This window comes from Physeter macrocephalus, chromosome 12 (genome assembly GCF_002837175.3).
Source record: "Physeter macrocephalus isolate SW-GA chromosome 12, ASM283717v5, whole genome shotgun sequence".
Lineage (NCBI taxonomy): Eukaryota > Metazoa > Chordata > Mammalia > Artiodactyla > Physeteridae > Physeter > Physeter macrocephalus.
In genome coordinates this window covers 58,393,396-58,411,457 of record NC_041225.1, presented here as the reverse complement: position 1 = coordinate 58,411,457, position 18,062 = coordinate 58,393,396, and the positions used below count along the sequence as shown (strand labels likewise).

General features: G+C 38.6%; 1 long non-coding RNA gene across 2 annotated transcripts in view; it reads left to right on the top strand.

The window, feature by feature from the left end:
• Positions 1 to 18,062, top strand: part of LOC102975512 (uncharacterized) — a 490,990-nt gene that overhangs the window by 353,165 nt on the left and 119,763 nt on the right. For both annotated transcript variants that reach the window (XR_008618890.1, XR_002891078.2), the window contains exon 3: positions 9,550 to 9,651. This is a non-coding gene — a long non-coding RNA (uncharacterized lncRNA). The remainder of the gene's footprint in view (positions 1 to 9,549; positions 9,652 to 18,062) is intronic.

Here is an 18,062-nt window from a genome sequence, read left to right as displayed (position 1 = left end):
CAGTACCATACTGCCTTGATTACTGTAGCTTTGTAGTATAGTCTGAAGTCTGGGAGCCTGATTCCTCCAGCTCCATTTTTCTTTCTCAAGATTACTTTGGCTATTCAGGGTCTTTTGAGTTTCGATACAGATTGTAGAATTTTTTGTTCTAATTCTGTGAAAAATGCCTTTGGTAATTTGATAGGGATTGCATTGAATCTGTAGATTGCTTTGGGTAGTATTGTCATTTTCACAATGTTGATTCTTCCTATCCAAGAACATGGTATATCTCTCCATCTGTTTGTGTTATCTTTGATTTCTTTCATCAGTATCTTATAGTTTTCTGAGTACCGGTCTTTTGCCTCCTTAGGTAGGTTTATTCCTAGGTATTTTATTCTCTTGGTGCAATGGTAAATGGGATAGTTTCTTTAATATCTCTTTCTGATCTTTCATTGTTAGTGTATAGGAAAGAAAGATATTTCTTTGTATTAATTTTGTATCCTGCAACTTTACCAAATTCATTGATTAGCTCTAGTAGTTTTCTGGTGGCATCTTTAGGATTTTCTATGTATAGTATCATCTCATATGCAAACAATGACAGTTTTACTTCTTCCTTTCCAATTTGGACTCCTTTTATTTCTTTTTCTTCTCTTATTGCCATGGCTAGAACTTCCAAAACTATGTGAATAAAAGTGGTGAGAGAGGACATCCTTATCTTGTTCCTGATCTTAGAGGAAATGCTTTCAGTATTTTGCCATTGAGAATGATGTTTGCTGTGGGTTTGTCGTATATGGCCTTTATTGTGTTGAGTTAGGTTCCCTCTATGGCCACTTTCTGGAGAGTTTTTATCATAAATGGGTGTTGAATTTTGTCAGAAGCTTTTTCTGCATGTATTGAGATGATCATATGGTTTTTATTGTTCAGTTTGTTAACATGGTGTATCACATTGATTGATTTGCATATATTGAAAATCCTTGCATCCCTGGGATAAATCCCACTGGATCATGGTGTATGATACTTTTAATGTGTTATTGGATTCTGTTTGCTAATATTTTTTTGTGGATTTTTGTATCTATATTCATCAGTGTCATTGGCCTGTAATTTTCTCTTTTTGTGATATCTCTGTCTGGTTTTGGTATCAGGGTGATGGTGGCCTCGTAGAATGAGGTTGGGAGTAGTGGAATTCTTGTAAAGAAAATGGTTTTTCTTTATTTAGGCTGGAAGAATAGAATAAATACACAAATAATATAAAGAGAAGTTTTCCTGATTAAGCTTGGGTTTGTCGTATATGGCCTTTATTGTGTTGAGTTAGGTTCCCTCTATGCCCACTTTCTGGAGAGTTTTTATCATAAATGGGTGTTGAATTTTGTCAGAAGCTTTTTCTGCATGTATTGAGATGATCATATGGTTTTTATTGTTCAGTTTGTTAACATGGTGTATCACATTGATTGATTTGCATATATTGAAAATCCTTGCATCCCTGGGATAAATCCCACTGGATCATGGTGTATGATACTTTTAATGTGTTATTGGATTCTGTTTGCTAATATTTTTTTGTGGATTTTTGTATCTATATTCATCAGTGTCATTGGCCTGTAATTTTCTCTTTTTGTGATATCTCTGTCTGGTTTTGGTATCAGGGTGATGGTGGCCTCGTAGAATGAGGTTGGGAGTAGTGGAATTCTTGTAAAGAAAATGGTTTTTCTTTATTTAGGCTGGAAGAATAGAATAAATACACAAATAATATAAAGAGAAGTTTTCCTGATTAAGCTTATTGTTGGATGAGCTTATGTTACCATGCAAAGATATTATTCAGTATTTTATTTTAATACTTTCAAACCTATGTTTGAGATAACTAAGATAATTACAAATCTCTTGATCATTATGGATCACTGTAGTCTAGTACCACTTAGTATATTATAGAATATGCTAGAAACAGGATATTTTGATTTCAATAACATTTGCCATTGATCTTTGAATAATATGTTCACTTAACATATAGTACAATTACCTGTGATTCAAATTACCTTGGTGGGGTAGTGGGGGGCTTTAAACTCTGAAGAAATACATAAGCTATATTAGGATGTCACCAGAGAAAAATTCTCCACTGAATTCTGAAGTAGTGGGAAATGTTGTGATAGTTCCAGAGATGTAGTGATAAAGCTCCTTAATCATCCTCAAGACACTATCTGTACTGTGTTGAATAGTAAGAAGCTCTTTAAATTATGTATTTGATTGCTACAAAATACTATGTGATTTTACTTTTAAATCCTATCAAAATAGGCTCTTTAACTTAATTTCACCATTGTTTGGAAGAAAGCCCATACAATATAGTTTTAATTTACAGAGCTTTTCCCTTTGGGAGTATATACGATGGGGCTGCCTTGGTTCCCAATATGGCATGAGGGCAGCAGGGAATTGTTCACTCATATCTCTGCATAGATTCACTCAAAAGTGATGGTGTTATGACAGAAGATGGATTACATGGTTTTTAGATTAACCATACTAAAAATGAACAATGTATTTCAAAAATATATTTAAAATTGCAATTCAGCAAAATCTTTTACATATTTATGGTATCCATTATTTGAGACTTCATAATAACATATATGATACTTTGTCAACTTCAGTGAAGGAATGCCTCTTCCTTAATAATTTGATTTTGCTTGTCTGTTTGTCACTGTTCCTTTTCCAGAATGGGCAGATTTATCAGCACTGCTAACATCCAGGGGAAAAAAAATACTCCATTCCTCAAAGGGTGGGGGGAGAGTTATGATGGAAGATAGAATGGTTAAGGGCCCAAATTTCCTAAGATTTTTGCTATTGAGGAAGTGTCATATTTTGGTTGGGCTGCTGACTTAAACGCTCTACTCCTGACCCCTTCCCTCCCTCCCTTCCTTCTTTTTTTTCTAACCAGCCAATTCTAACTCTCCTTCAGATTTCAGCCTATGTGTCTTCTTAGAGCAGCTTACGAAAAATGTCCCCTAAGGTTTAAATAGTTTTATAGTATCTGGTGCATGACTATCAATTGATTTAATACTGGGTATTCTGAATGTTTACTTGCTAATCTCTCTCAATACATCAGAATTTCTCAAATGAGGAACTGTATTAATTTCCTGTTGCTGCTCTAACAAATTACCACAGATTTAGTGGCTTAAAACAAAAAGACATTTACTATCTTAGAGATCTGGAGGTGAGAATTCAGAAATGGGTCCCACTGGGCTAAAAATCAAGGTATTAGCTCTGTGGCATTCCTTTTGGAGACCTTGCATTTTCCAGGTTCTTATAGGCTGCCTAAAGTCCTTTCTCATGGTCTCTTCCTCAGTCTTCACAGTCAGTAGCATCTTCAAATCTCTCTCATCCTGACCCTGCTTTTGTTGTCACATCTCTTTCTCTTAACCCCAATATCCTGCCTCCCTCTCCCTTTGTAAGTTCCTGCAATTACATTGGAACCACCAGGATAACCCAGGACTGTCTCCCCCTTTAAAAATCCTTAATTTAATCACACGTGCAAAGTCCCTTTGCCAGGTAAGGTAACATTTATAGAGTTCAGGTTGTAGGATGTGGATATCTTTGGCAGGGGAATGGGAGGTGGGGGTGAGGGGGTGGGGAGAGGAGGCCATTGTTCTAATGACCACAGGTACCATGTCAATTTTTAAAATAAAATCTGGGGTCTAGTTGGATACGTGACATTTTGTAAATGTTCAATTAACATTTGATAAGTTAGTATATGAATAAGGTCTGTCTTAACACAATGTCATTCAAACAATAAATGTCATAAACGTATCATCTAAAATTTTACCCAATTATCCCCCTTTCCCATTAAAATATTTTCAGTACAATAAAGAGCTATAGAGGGCCAGCTATGTCATAAGATACAAGATCCTATAGTAACTCTACCCTGTGAAGGAGCTCAGATACCTCAGAATGGGGTTGTCCTGTATGAAATGAAAAATATCATTGTATTCAGTCTACTCAACAGAAGAACTCTATCAGTTTTCCAAGGAATGATGTCGAGGGTGTTCCCATTCTTCTCTCCTTTGCTGTCTACCCTATTTTCTCTTTGCTAGGGGTTTCTTACCTATAGTTTTGTGTCATGATTTTAAAATTACATACCACAAGATGTTAAAATTATAAACCATTAGTATTTTTCTACACCAATTGTAATTTAATTAACTTGTCTTTTCTTTTTAAAATTGAAAATATATACTTTATTTTCCAACATGACTCTTTTGGAATCTAACCAGAATCTCTCTGTTATCTGAAAACTCAGTTTGTCTTTGAGGCTGACTAACCATGAAACTAGAAAATTTCATGAGTTGTGTCGTGTGGTAAAGGACTTACCGGAGCTTGGAGAAATAGTTGTAGCAGATAAAGTTCTCTATATGCCTAGATACTCTAAAAAACATTTATGCCAAATTTTGTTTGCTATGAATGTATGTTTATTTCCAATCTATAAGGACAGAGAGTTAAGTTATTTCACAGCACACTGTTATTACCTTTCTGTGCAAAGCCCATCCCTTATTTATTGATTGATTCACCATTATTTTCATTCCTCACTCCCATTTTCCTCCCCCTACAGCCTGTGACTCTAGTGTGTTTGATTTGCACTTTTGACTTTTATGGTCCTTTTTAAAATTATCTTTACATTTTACTATGTTTTTACCTCTAAGATTATAATTTATGTGTAAATATTATATTTTTACTTTTTTTTTCATTTAACACTGGCTTTTTAATATCTCTCCATGTTACAGAGAATACATTTACTTGTTTGCTTCTAACTGCTGGATAGCATTCTACAGTATATGCCCACTATATTTTTCTTATTTATTTACCTAGATATGGGCTCATATATTGCCTTCAACTATCTACCTGAGTAAACACAACAGTGAATACCCTTGATAATCTAGTGATCATGGATTTTTCTGAGCATTTCTTTTTTTAACATAAACCCTGGAATAACATTGCTGGGTCATCAATCTTGACTCAAGTAAGCACTAGGGAGCTTTGCAGTATGTCTGTCCCTGTCTACCCCCTACCAATAGTGCATGAGTGCTCCTGCTTGATGTCCTCACCAACATATGGCATTCCAGTATTCACTAATCCCTGAGGTAAAGGTAGTATCTTACTTTTTTAAAATAATTAATTAATTAATTTTATTTTTGGCTGCGTTGGGTCTTCGTTGCTGCCTGCGGGCTTTCTCTAGTTGCAGAGAGTGGGGACTACTCTTTGTTGCAGCGCACGTGCTTCTCATTGCGGTGGCTTCTCTTGTTGCGGAGCACGGGCTCTAGACACGCGGGCTCAGTAGTTGTGGCACACGGGCTCAGTAGTTGTGGCTCGCGGGCTCTAGAGCGCAGGCTCAGTAGCTGTGGCGCACGGGCTTAGTTGCTCCACGTCATGTGGGATCTTCCCAGAACAGGGCTTGAACCCGTGTCCACTGCACTGTGCCACCAGGGAAGTCCTGTATCTTACTGTTTTAATTTACATTTCTCTTTATCAATGTATTTGAGTATTCCTTCAAACTCAGATATTAACCATTATGCTTTTTCTTTCTGTGGATTGCCGTGTAACATTCTCTATCCGTTTTTTTTTTTTTTTTTTTTTTTTTTTTTTTTTGTGGTATGCGGGCCTCCCTCTGCTGTGGCCTCTCCCGTTGCGGAGCACAGGCTCCGGACGCGCAGGCCCAGCGGCCATGGCCCACGGGCCCAGCCGCTCCGCGGCATGTGGGATCCTCCCAGACCGGCCATGGCCCACGGGCCCAGCCGCTCCGCGGCACGCGGGATCCTCCCAGACCGGGGCGCGAACCCGATTCCCCTGCATCGGCAGGCGGACGCGCAACCACTGCGCCACCAGGGGAGCCTCTATCCGTTTTTTAGTATGTTTAATATTCTTCTTTGTTGATATCCTGGATAGCTTTGTTTATCATAGATATTAATCACTTATTAATCTTAGATACTACTTCTGTCTCATTCTTCCATATTTATATGCTGTGATTGGAGGGTTCCACAGTGGCCTTTGCTTCATGGAACATTGGTTACAGTTTTTAAAAGTTCAAATAAATACATCCACCAATGTGAGCAACTCATGGGTTACAATAACTGAAGAGAATAGATTAGGAATAGACTCTCACCTTCATTTTATGGCATTGACAATTAAAAGCATTTTCCCCCATGTTTGTATTCAGTCAAGTACTGTGTATCTGTTGGCATTGGGTTGGGTCAACAAAACCAAGTTGGAATGAACTTTTCTAGACTTTCCTTCTCATTGGATTAGAATTGTACACACACACACACACACACACACACACAATTCATGTGTTTGGAGGGTAGACGTGAAACAGCAGTTAGTCCTACATTCTAAACATCAGTGTAGGGTGCCAGGAGCTGCCATAGGTTGTACGATTGTTGCTGATCCATTGGCTTACTTTTTTGGTTTGGAGCCACATCGGTGCTTCCAAGTCCTGCAGCTCCCACAACATCTTCTCCTGTGCGTTGTCCAAAGTGCTGGATCTCCTGATTAATTTCCTTCTTCAACTTCTATGTAATTTTTGGACAGTTATGTGGTGAGGGATCCCAGCTTCACCTGCAAGTAACCTGCGTTATCAAGGGTGAAGGCAACTTGAGATAGATGTGGATTCTAGTTGATTATAGCTCTGTTATGCTTTTCTTCACATCTGCCAGCTTGGCAACTTCAGGCTCAACACCAGACACAAAAGCAATAGCTTTACTTAGACTTCCCCCCCTGTTTCCACAATTGCATAAAAATCGAATCCCCATAATAAATCCCTTATTCCAAATCACTCACAGGTTGTCTGCTTCTCTGACCAAATTCTGGCTGATACAGTGTGTGTACAATAAAAGGGAAGTACACACTCATATATAAATATATAAACACAGAAATTTACCTGTCACTGAATCAGACTTGGGACATAATTCTGAACAGGCGAAATATAAAGCCTTATTTATGGAGGCAGATCATATAGTAGAAAATAGAATCAACTATGTTAATTATACTCTTCAAGAGTAATCACTTTTTAATCTATTTTGGGTAGTGGACCATTTTGAGAATCTGATAAGAGTCTATGGCTTCTTTCTTTAAAAAAAGTACAATGTTTTATATACTACTTTAGGATGTTCACAGATCTTCTATAGCCTGTCAGTAGACCAAAATCATTGAGAGGTTTGTGAATCCCTGGATGAAAACTCCTCTCCCAAACCAAGGCACACCTTTTGTTTCTTGCCAGTTTAGTCTGTACCTGGTTAGCTCATTTCTTTAGAACCTTTAGACACGTATAGTCTAAATGCCTTAGCTCTTCCAACCAACACGGGTCAGATATCGTTCACATATGTGTTATGAGTTACAAGCAGGATCTAGCACAGGAATGGCTCAGTGAAAATTTATTCCTACTGGCTGTAATTAACAACTGAAGTTTCTGCCAGTGGTGGTTGATGGTACCATCTTGTGATCAAGGTAACAAACTCCCAAGTTAAGGTCTGGACCATAGCATCTTTTTTTGAAGCCAACAGTTGATGATAAGCAGTTAAACTGTCCAATATGTTCCTTGATACATTTCTACTGTTTATGTTTCTGTATGACTACCAGAGTCCAGATGGTTAGGAACTTTCCATCTATCACTGTGGAACAGCAAGCAAACATGGCCAGTGGCAAGAGTTTGGTAATTAGCAAAATTTGGTTAAGGCAGATTCAAATTTAAACTTCTGCTTTTCCAAGCCATGAACAAATAGGTATCAGACATTGATGTGGGGGAAAAGACAACTAATAAAAAAATTTCCTAATAACTTTTCTTTAGAGTAAAATATTCCTATTTATTTTTTTTTAAATGATGAGCAATCACTTCTGATGAAAAAGGTGAATAAAATGCATACTTCTTAATTAATTAATTATAAAAGAGGCCACATAAAATAAGGCTGTGCCCAACCTAATCATCTGCTTTCTAATTTCAAGTTATTTCAAAGGAAATGAAATGAGATAATGATGGTAAACTCCTGGAAAATATTGAGATCTTCTAAAGGAGAGCTAATAAAATTGATTACATAACCACAAGTTTACTTTTCTCAAGCTTTTCATAACATCAGTGTTCCCTTCAGGTTACTTCCTAACCAGCAGTGGGTTTTGGGAATCTGAGGGTGAAGAAATTGCTCCTAAAAGGATTTGGGTTGATTTTTCCCTTTTTACTCTGTGGCTGTATCAGATACACTAAAGGGTAACTTAAGCCCCAATATATTCTGGGTTCTGTATATGTTTTACTACTCACCCTTTCCTCCTAAATGAGAAAATTCTAATCACCTTCTTTTAAAATGCTAGGGGATGAGGGAGTGGGGAATGGGAGGTGACTGATAATGGACACAGAGTTTATTTGGGGGGGGTGATGAAAAAGTTCCAGAATTAGTGGTGATGGTTGCATAATCTATGAGTTACTAAAACCCACTCAATTGTGTGCTTTAAATAGTGAGTTTTATGGTATGTTAATTATATCTCAATAAAAAACCCAAAATGCTATACTCAAGAAAACCATGAAAAAGTAAATTCCCACCCAATGATACTCAAACCAAGGCCTGTATTTTTTTCAGTATCTACCAGCCCCGCTGCTCCCACACTGTCACATCCCCACCCTCCAAACATGATCACTGAAATCCGTCATAGTGTGACAAGTCACCTCAGTTTGCCTGAGACTGATTTTAGCACAGAACGTCCTACATCTCAGGAAATCTTTCAGTCCTGGGCAAACCTGGACCCTCAGTCATCCTACCTGTCAACATGCAGTCCTTTTCTAATTAGGGCTTGCATGTTTTCTCTATTTCCAAAAGCGTTTTCATTTTCTCTTTTGCAAATATACTACCACTTCTTGCCCTTCCCCCATGCAAGGAGAAGGCAGGCAGGACCCTTGTGAGCACTTGGCTTCATGCTCCTTAGTTCAGTAATTTAACTGAAGCCATGATTCTTTTGTTTGTTTGTTTTTGTTTTTTGCGGTACGCGGGCCTCTCACTCTTGTGGCCTCTCCAGTTGCGGAGCACAGGCTCCGGATGTGCAGGCTCAGCGGCCATGGCTCACGGGCCCAGCCGCTCCGCGGCATGTGGGACCCTCCTGGATCGGGGCACGAACCCGTGTCCCCTGCATCAGCAGGGGGCCTCTCAACCACTGCGCCACCAGGGAAGCCCTGAAGCCATGATTCTTTTCATCACAGCTTTGGCCTGGAGTCACTACAATGTTTGAATACTTGAGTGCATTTAATGAACTAATTTAAAAAACAAAGTTTCCTAAAAGGATAAAAAATGAGAAACATACTAGTTTTTCATTAAAAGAAAATCATCAAAATTCTCCTTTTTATAGTCACTGAAACTCAATTTTCCTGTTTCTTGTATGTTTCTACTTTAGAAATAAAGACTTAATGGAGAAACTTTCCTGTCGGTCCAGTGGTTGACTCCTAGCTTCCACTGCAGGGGGCACGGGTTCAATCCCTGGTTGGGGAATTAAGATCCTGCATGCCACATAGCGTGGCCAGAAAAAAAAAAACAACACTTAATGGAAATATCTCTTCACATCTTTCAGGTTGGAAGACATCCTCTTAGAGCCCATAGCACATCTGGGTTGTGAATACCCATGTACTTCTCAGTTTGGAGTTTCTCAGCACTGCAGACTACAAAGTATGAGGTAAGTTATGGAGGAATTAGCCCCAATAGTACCATAACTTACTTGTGTTTGCTCTTCAAGAATGCATAGAAGGCATAGTTTTATTTATTTATTTTTAACGTTTTTATTGGAGTGAAATTGCTTTACAATGGTGTGTTAGTTTCTGCTTTATAACAAAGTGAATCAGTTATACATATATCCCCATATCTCTTCCCTCTTGCATCTCCCTCCCTCCCACTATCCCACCCTTCTACCTGGTCACAAAGCACTGAGCTAATCTCCCTGTGCTATGTGACTGCTTCCCACTAGCTATCTATTTTACATTTGGTAGTATATATGGACATATATATACTACCACTCTCTCACTTTGCCTCAGCTTACCCTTCCCCCTCCCCATGTCCTCAAGTCCGTTCACTAGTCGGTCTGCGTCTTTATTCCCATCTTGCCCTTAGATTCTTCATGACTTTTTTTTGTTTTCAGATTCCATATATATGTGTTAGCATACGGTATTTGTCTTTCTCTTTCTGACTTACTTCACTCTGTATGACAGACTCTAGGTCCATCCACCTCACTACAGATAACTCAATTTCGTTTCTTTTTATGGCTGAGTAATATTCCAAAGGAACCTCCATACTGTTCTCCATAGTGGCTGTATCAATTTACATTCCCACCAACAGTGCAAGAGGGTTCCCTTTTCTCCACACCCTCTCCAGCATTTATTGTTTGTATATTTTTTGATGATGGCCATTCTGATCAGTGTGAGATGATATGGCATTGTAGTTTTGATTTGCAGGTCTCTAATGATTAATGATGTTGAGCATTCTTTCATGTGTTTGTTGGCAATCTGTATATCTTCTTTGGAGAAATGTCTATTTAGGTCTTCTGCCCATTTTTGGATTGGGTTGTTTGTTTTTTTGGTATTGAGCTGCATGTGTGGCTTCTAAATTTTGGATATGAATCCTTTGTCAGTTGCTTCATTTGCAAATATTTTCTCTCGTTCTGAGGGTTGTCTTTTGGTCTGGTTTATGGGATCCTTTGCTGTGCAAAAGCTTTGAAGTTTCATTAGGTCCCATTTGTTTATTTTTGTTTTTATTTCCAGTTCTCTAGGAGGTGGGTCAAAAAGGATCTTGCTGTGATTTATGCCATAGAGTGTTCTGCCTATGTTTTCCTCTAAGAGTTTTATAGTGTCTGGCCTTACATTTAGGTCTTTAATCCATTTTGAGTTTATTTTTGTGTATGATGTTAGGGAGTGTTCTGATTTCCGTGTTTTACATGTAGCTGTCTAGTTTACCCAGCACCACTTATTGAAGAGACTGTCTTTTCTCCATTGTATATTCTTGCCTCCTTTATCAAAGATAAGGTGACCATATGTGTGTGGGTTTATCTCTGGGCTTTCTATCCTGTTCCATTGATCTATATTTCTGTTTTTGTGCCAGTACCATACTGTCTTGATTACTGTAGCTTTGTAGTATAGTCTGAAGTCCGGGAGCCAGATTCCTCCAGCTCCATTTTTCATTCTCAAGATTGCCTTGGCTATTCGGGGTCTTTTGTGTTTCCATACAAATTGTGAAATATTTTGTTCTAGTTCTGTGAAAAATGCCAGTGGTAGTTTGATAGGGATTGCATTGAATCTGTAGATTGCTTTGGGTAGTATAGTCATTTTCACAATGTTGATTCTTCCAATCCAAGAACATGGTATATCTCTCCATATATTTGTACCATCTTTTAATTTCTTTCATCAGTAACTTATAATTTTCTGAATACAGGTCTTTTGTCTCCTTAGGTAGGTTTATTCTAAGGTATTTTATTCTTTTTGTTGCAATGGTAAATGTGAGTGTTTTCTTAATTTCACTTTTAGATTTTTCATTATTAGTGTATAGGAATGCCAGAGATTTCTTTGCAATAATTTTGTATCCTGCTACTTTACCAAATTCATTGATTAGCTCTAGTAGTTTTCCGGTAGCATCTTTAGGATTCTCTATGTATAGTATCATGTCATCTGCAAACAGTGACCACTTTACTACTTCTTTTCTGATTTGGATCACTTTTATTGCTTTTTCTTCTCTGATTGCTGTGGCTAAAACTTCCAACACTATGTTGAATAACAGTGGTGAGAGTGGGCAACCTTGTCTTTTTCCTGATCTTAGTGGAAATGATTTCAGTTTTTCATCATTGAGGACAATGTTGGCTGTGGGTTTGTCATATATGGCTTTAATATGTTGAGGAAGGTTCCCTCTATGCCTACTTTCTGGAAGGTTTTTATTATAAATGGGTGTTGAATTTTGTTGAAAGCTTTCTCTGCATCTATTGAGATGATCATATGGTTTTTCTCCTTCAATTTGTTAATATGGCATATCACATTGATTGATTTGCATATATTGAAGAATCCTTGTATCGCTGGGATAAACCCCAGTTGATCACAGTGTATGATCCTTTTGTGCTGTTGGATTCTGTTTGCCAGTATTTTGTTGAGGATTTTTGCATCTATGTTCATTAGTGATATTGGCCTGTAGTTTTTCTTTGTGACATCTTTGTCTGGTTTTGGTATCAGAGTGATGGTGGCCTAGTAGAATGAGTTTCGGAGTGTTCCTCCCTCTGCTATATTTTGGAAGAGTTTGTGAAGGATAGGTGTTAGCTCTTCTCTAAATGTTTGATAGAATTCACCTGTGAGTCCATCTGGGCCTGGGCTTTTGTCTGTTGGAAGAATTTAATCACAGTTTCAATTTCAGTGCTTGTGATTGGTCTGTTCATATTTTGTTTATTCCTGGTTCAGTCTCGGAAGGTTGTGCATTTCTAAGAATTTGTCCATTTCTTCCAGGTTGTCCATTTTATTGGCATATAGTTGCTTATAGTAATCTCTCATGAACCTTTGTATTTCTGCAGTGTCAGTTGTAACTTCCCCTTTTTAATTTCTAATTCTATTGATTTGAATCTTCCCCCTTTTTTTCTTGATGAGTCTGGCTAATGGTTTATCAATTTTGTTTATCTTCTCAAAGAACCAGCTTTTAGTTTTATTGATCTTTGCTATCGTTTCCTTCATTTCTTTTTCATTTATTTCTGATTTGTTCTTCATGACTTCTTTCCTTCTGCTAACTTTGGGGGTTTTTTGTTCTTCTTTCTCTAATTCCTTTAGTGTAAGGTTAGGTTGTTTATTTAAGATGTGTCTTGTTTCTTAAGGTATGATTTTATTGCTATAAACTTCCCTCTTAGAACTGCTTTTGCTGCATCCCATAGGTTTTGGGTCATTGTGTTTTCATTGTCAGTGTTTTCTAGTTATTTTTTAATTTCCTCTTTGATTTCTTCAGTGATTTCTTGGTTATTAAGTAGTGTATTGTTTAGCCTCCATGTGATTGTATTTTTTACAGACTTTTTTCCTGTAATTGATATGTAGTCTCATAGTGTTGTGGTCAGAAAACATACTTGATACGATTTCAATTTTCCTAATTTACCAAGGCTTGACTTGTGACCCAAGATATGATCTATCATGGAGAATGTTCTGTGTGCACTTGAGAAGAAAGTGTATTCTCTTGTTTTTGGATGGAATTTCCTATAAATGTCAATTAAGTCCATCTTGTTTAATGTATCATTTAAAGCTTGTGTTTCCTTATTTATTTTCATTTTGGATGATCTGTCTATTGGCGAAAGTGGGGTGTTAAAGTCCCCTACTATGATTGTGTTACTGTTGATTTCCCCTTTTATGGCTGTTAGTATTTGCCTTATGTATTGAGGTGCTCCTATGTTGGGTGCATAAATATTTACAATTGTTATGTCTTCTTGGATTGATCCCTTGGTCATTATGTAATGTCCTTCCTAGTATTTGCCTTATGTATTGAGGTGCTCCTATGTTGGGTGCATAAATATTTACAATTGTTATATCTTCTTCTTGGATTGATCCCTTGATCATTATGTAGTGTCCTTCTTTGTCTCTTGTAATAGTCTTTGTTTTAAAGTCTATTTTGTCTGATATGAGAATTGCTACTCCACCTTTCTTTTGATTTCCATTTGCATGGAGTATCTTTTTCTATCCCCTCACTTTCAGTCTATATGTGTCCAGAGGTCTGAAGTGGGTCTTTTGTAGACAGCATATATACGGGTCTTGTTTTTGGATCCATTCAGCCAGTCTGTCTTTTGGTTGGAGCGTTTAATCCATTTACACTTAAGGTAATTATTGATATGTATGTTCCTATTACCATTTTCTTAATTGTTTTGGGTTTGTTATTGTAGGTCTTTTCCTTCTCTGTGTTTCCTGCCTAGAGAAGGTCCTTTAGCATTTGTTGTAAAGCTGGTTTAGTTGTGCTGAATTCTCTTAGCTTTTGCTTGTGTGTAAGGATTTTAATTTGTCTGTCAAATCTGCATGAGATCCTTGCTGGGTAGAGTCATCTTGGTTGTAGGTTTTTCCCTTTCATCACTTTAAATTTTCCTGCCCCTCCCTTCTGGCTTGCAGAGTTTCTGCTGAAAGATCAGCTGTTAAGTTTATGGGGATTCCCTTGTATGTTATTTGTTGTTTTTCCCTTGCTGCTTTTAATATTTATTCTTTTTATTTAATTTTTGATAGTTTGATTAATATGTGTGTTGGCATGTTTCTTCTGTGTTAGTTATTCTGCTATTGATTCCTTCTAGAGAATTTTTAATTTCATTTATTGTGTTGTTCATGGTTGTTTGTTTGCTTTTTAGTTCTTCTAGGTCCTTGTTAAACGATTCTTGTATTTTCTCCATTCTATTTCCAAGATTTTGGATCATCTTTACTATCATTATTCTGAATTCTTTTTCAGGTAGACTGCCTATTTCCTCTTCATTTGTTAGGTCTGGTGGGTTTTTACCTTGCTCCTTCATCTGCTGTGTGTTTCTTTGTCTTCTTATTTTCTTAACTTACTGTGTTTGGGTTCTCCTTTTCACAGGCTGCAGGTTCGTAGTTCCCATTGTTTTTGGTGTCTGAACTTACTGTGTTTGGGTTCTCCTTTTCACAGGCTGCAGGTTCGTAGTTCCCGTTGTTTTTGGTGTCTGCCCCCAGTGGCTAAGGTTGGTTCAATGGGTTGTGTAGGCTTCTTGATGGAGGGGACTAGTGCCTGTGTTCTGGTGTATGAGGCTGTATTTTGTCTTTCTGGTGGGCAGGTCCATATCTGGTGGTGTGTTTTGGGGTGTCTGTGACCTTATTATGATTTTAGGCAGCCTCTCTGCTAATGGGTGTGGTTGTGTTCCTGACTTGCTAGTTTTTTGCCATAAGGTGTCCAGCAATTAGGGAAGTTTTCAACTATAATCTCTTCAAATATTTTCTCAGTCCCTTTCTTTTTCTCTTCTTCTTCTGGGACCCCTATAATTTGAATGTTGGTGCCTTTAATATTGTCCCAGAGGTCTCTGAGACTGTCCTCAATTTTTTTCATCCCTTTTACTTTTTTCTGCTTTGTGGTAGTTATTTCCACTGTTTTATCTTCCAGGTCACGTATCCGTTCTTCTGTGTTAGTTATTCTGCTATTGATTCCTTCTAGAGAATTTTTAATTTCATTTATTGTCATGCACTTGGCTCTCCCACCTCAGAGGCACAGCCCTGACACCTGGCTGGATCACAAAGAGCCTGTCATCCACATGGTTCAGAATAAAAGTGAGAAAAAAAGATTTAAAGAAGGAAAAAGGTAAAATAAAATAAGTTAAAATTTAAAAGTTATTAAAATAAAAACCAAAAAATAATTATTAAAAAAAGCTTTTTAGTAATTAAAAAGAAAGAAAGAAAGAAAGAAGAAAACAACCAAACCAAAAAACAAATCCACCAATGATAACAAGCACTGAAAACTATACCAAAAAAAAAAAAAAAACTGGACAGACAGAACCCTAGGACAAATGGTAAAAGCAAAGCTATATAGACAAAATCACACAGAGAAGCATAAAAAAAAATCTGACAGAACCCTAGGAGAAATGGTAAAAGCAAAGCTATACAGACAAAATCACACACAGAAGCATACGCATACACACAAAAAGAGAAAAAGGGGAAAAAAAATATATCGTTGCTCCCAAAGTCCACCTCCTCAATTTGGGATGATTCGTTGTCTATTCAGGTATTCCACAGATGCAGGGTACATCATGTTGACTGTGGAGATTTAATCCGCTCCTCCTGAGGCTGCATGGAGAAATTTCCCTTTCTCTTCTTTGTTCGCACAGCTCCTAGTATTTGGATTTGGCCCTGCCTCTGCAGATAGGTCTTCTGAGGGCATCTTTTCCAAAGGAGCAGCTGATTAGGGAGCTCTGGCTCACTCAGGCCAGGGGGATGGAGGGGCACAGAACGTGGGGCGAGCCTGAGGAGGCAGAGGCCAGCGTGACATTGCACCAGCCTGAGGCATGCTGTGTGTTCTCCCGGGGAAGTTGTCCCTGGACATGGGACCCTGGCAGTGGTGGTCTGCACAGGCTCCTGGGAGGGGAGGTGTGGAGAGTGACCTGTGCTTGCACACAGGCTTCTTGGTGGTGGCAGCAGCAGCCTTAGCGTCTCATGCCCGTCTCTGGGGTCCACGCTGATAGCCACGACTCGCGCCTGTCTCTAGAGCTCCTTTAAGCGGCGCGCTTAATCGCCTCTCTTCATGCACCAGGAAGCAAAGAGGCAAGAAAAAGTCTCTTGCCTCTTCGGCATCTCCAGACTTCTTCCCGGACTCCCTCCCAGCCAGCCGTGGCGCACTAACCCCTTCAGGCTGTGTTCACGCCACCAGTCCTCTCCCTGCGATCTGACCGAAGCCCGAGCCTCAGCTCCCAGCCCCCGCCTGTCCTGGCGGGTGAGCAGACAAGCCTCTCGGGCTGGGGAGTGCTGGTCGGCACCGATCCTCAGCGGGAATCTCTCCGCTTTGCCCTCCGCACCCTGTTACTGCGCTCTCCTCCGTGGCTCCGAAGCTTACCCCTCCACCACCCGCAGTCTCTGCCCACGAAGGGGCTTCTAGTGTGTGGAAACCTTTCCTCCTTCACAGCTCCCTCCCACTGGTGCAGGACCTGTCCCTATTATTTTGTCTCTGTTTTTTCTTTTTTCTTTTGCCCTACCCAGGTACATGAGTTTCTTGCCTTTTGGGATGTCCGAGGTCTTCTGCCAGTGTTCAGTAGGTGTTCTGTAGGGGTTGTTCCACACGTAGATGTATTTTTGATGTATTTGTGGGGAGGAAGGTGATCTCCATGTCTTACTCTTCCGCCATCTTGAAGCTCCTCCACAGACATAGTTTTAGACAGTCACCTCTGAATTTGTCCTATATCCAGAGATATGTGGAGGCACCCCATTTTTCTGAGACCTTCAGTTCTGTTGCAGTTAATTGAGCTAGTTATTAACCTTGATAATGATTCCTTTTCCTATCTCAGTTTTGGTTAGTCCATTTCAGAAGATGGAAGGGGAGATTGATGTATCACAACGACTGTAGCATAAAGAGCATCCACTGCGTGCCAGATGCTTGTCATTAATTATCATGTTTAATATTCACAATAATAGCCTCTTTAAACATGGAATCAACTATTATATCCATAGCACAAAATAGAAAGTAAAGCTCAGGGTGATTAAAATAATGCTCCTAAGGTCACATAGAGCTGATGTGGCTGAATCAAAATTCAAGACCAGTTTAGCTTGATCCCAAATTCCATGCCCTTTCTGATACACTGTGGCTGGATAAGGAACTACCTGGCTGGGATTTTGAAAGAATATCTACCACTTTGATAATTAACCTTGTTTCTCTTTGATTAAAATCCTTCCAGTAGTATCTCTTGCTTTGTTCAATATCGAAGTAAAAACCGAAACCTAGTCACTTAAACTCTCATGTAACACATAAAGGAGTAGAAGAAGTATGGGAGCTTCTGAAAGATGAAAGGCCTCTTCTCAAGTGTGGCTCAAATCCAGCCCTAGGGAACTCACAATTGCTTTCCTATCCATACTCACCTGTTATATTTTTTTCCAGAGTATTTATAGCTTTCTGACTGGCCACTTATTTTACTTATTTGCTTATTGTCTTTCTCCTGACTCCAGTATGTAAATTCCATTGTAATAGGAACTTTGTCTGGTTTCTTGCTCTATCCCCAGTGTCTAAGTGCCTGGCACCCAACGTATATTTTTGAATGAATAAGTGAGTAAATCCCTCAATAAGACAGAAAAGCAAATTATGGTGGATATGCATCTCATGAAAAATTAGGGTAGAAGATCCTTTAAAGTACATACATATGCAGAGAGACATACTGTCTCTTATTAAATCCAACAAGTAGTTTTCCCACCAGCACTGAAATACTGTAGTTGTATATTTCTTTCATTGGACTTGCTTTGCTAAAAGTATAGTTACCACATTATACTGAAAATGCTTATCTTTTAAAACTGGGATTACAATAATCACAGAATTTCTCTAGTTGAACACAGGTAAATGAAATATCCCACTAGTGCTATAAGGAGAAATGCTTCTTTCTAATTCAGCTAGACATCAATACCAAGT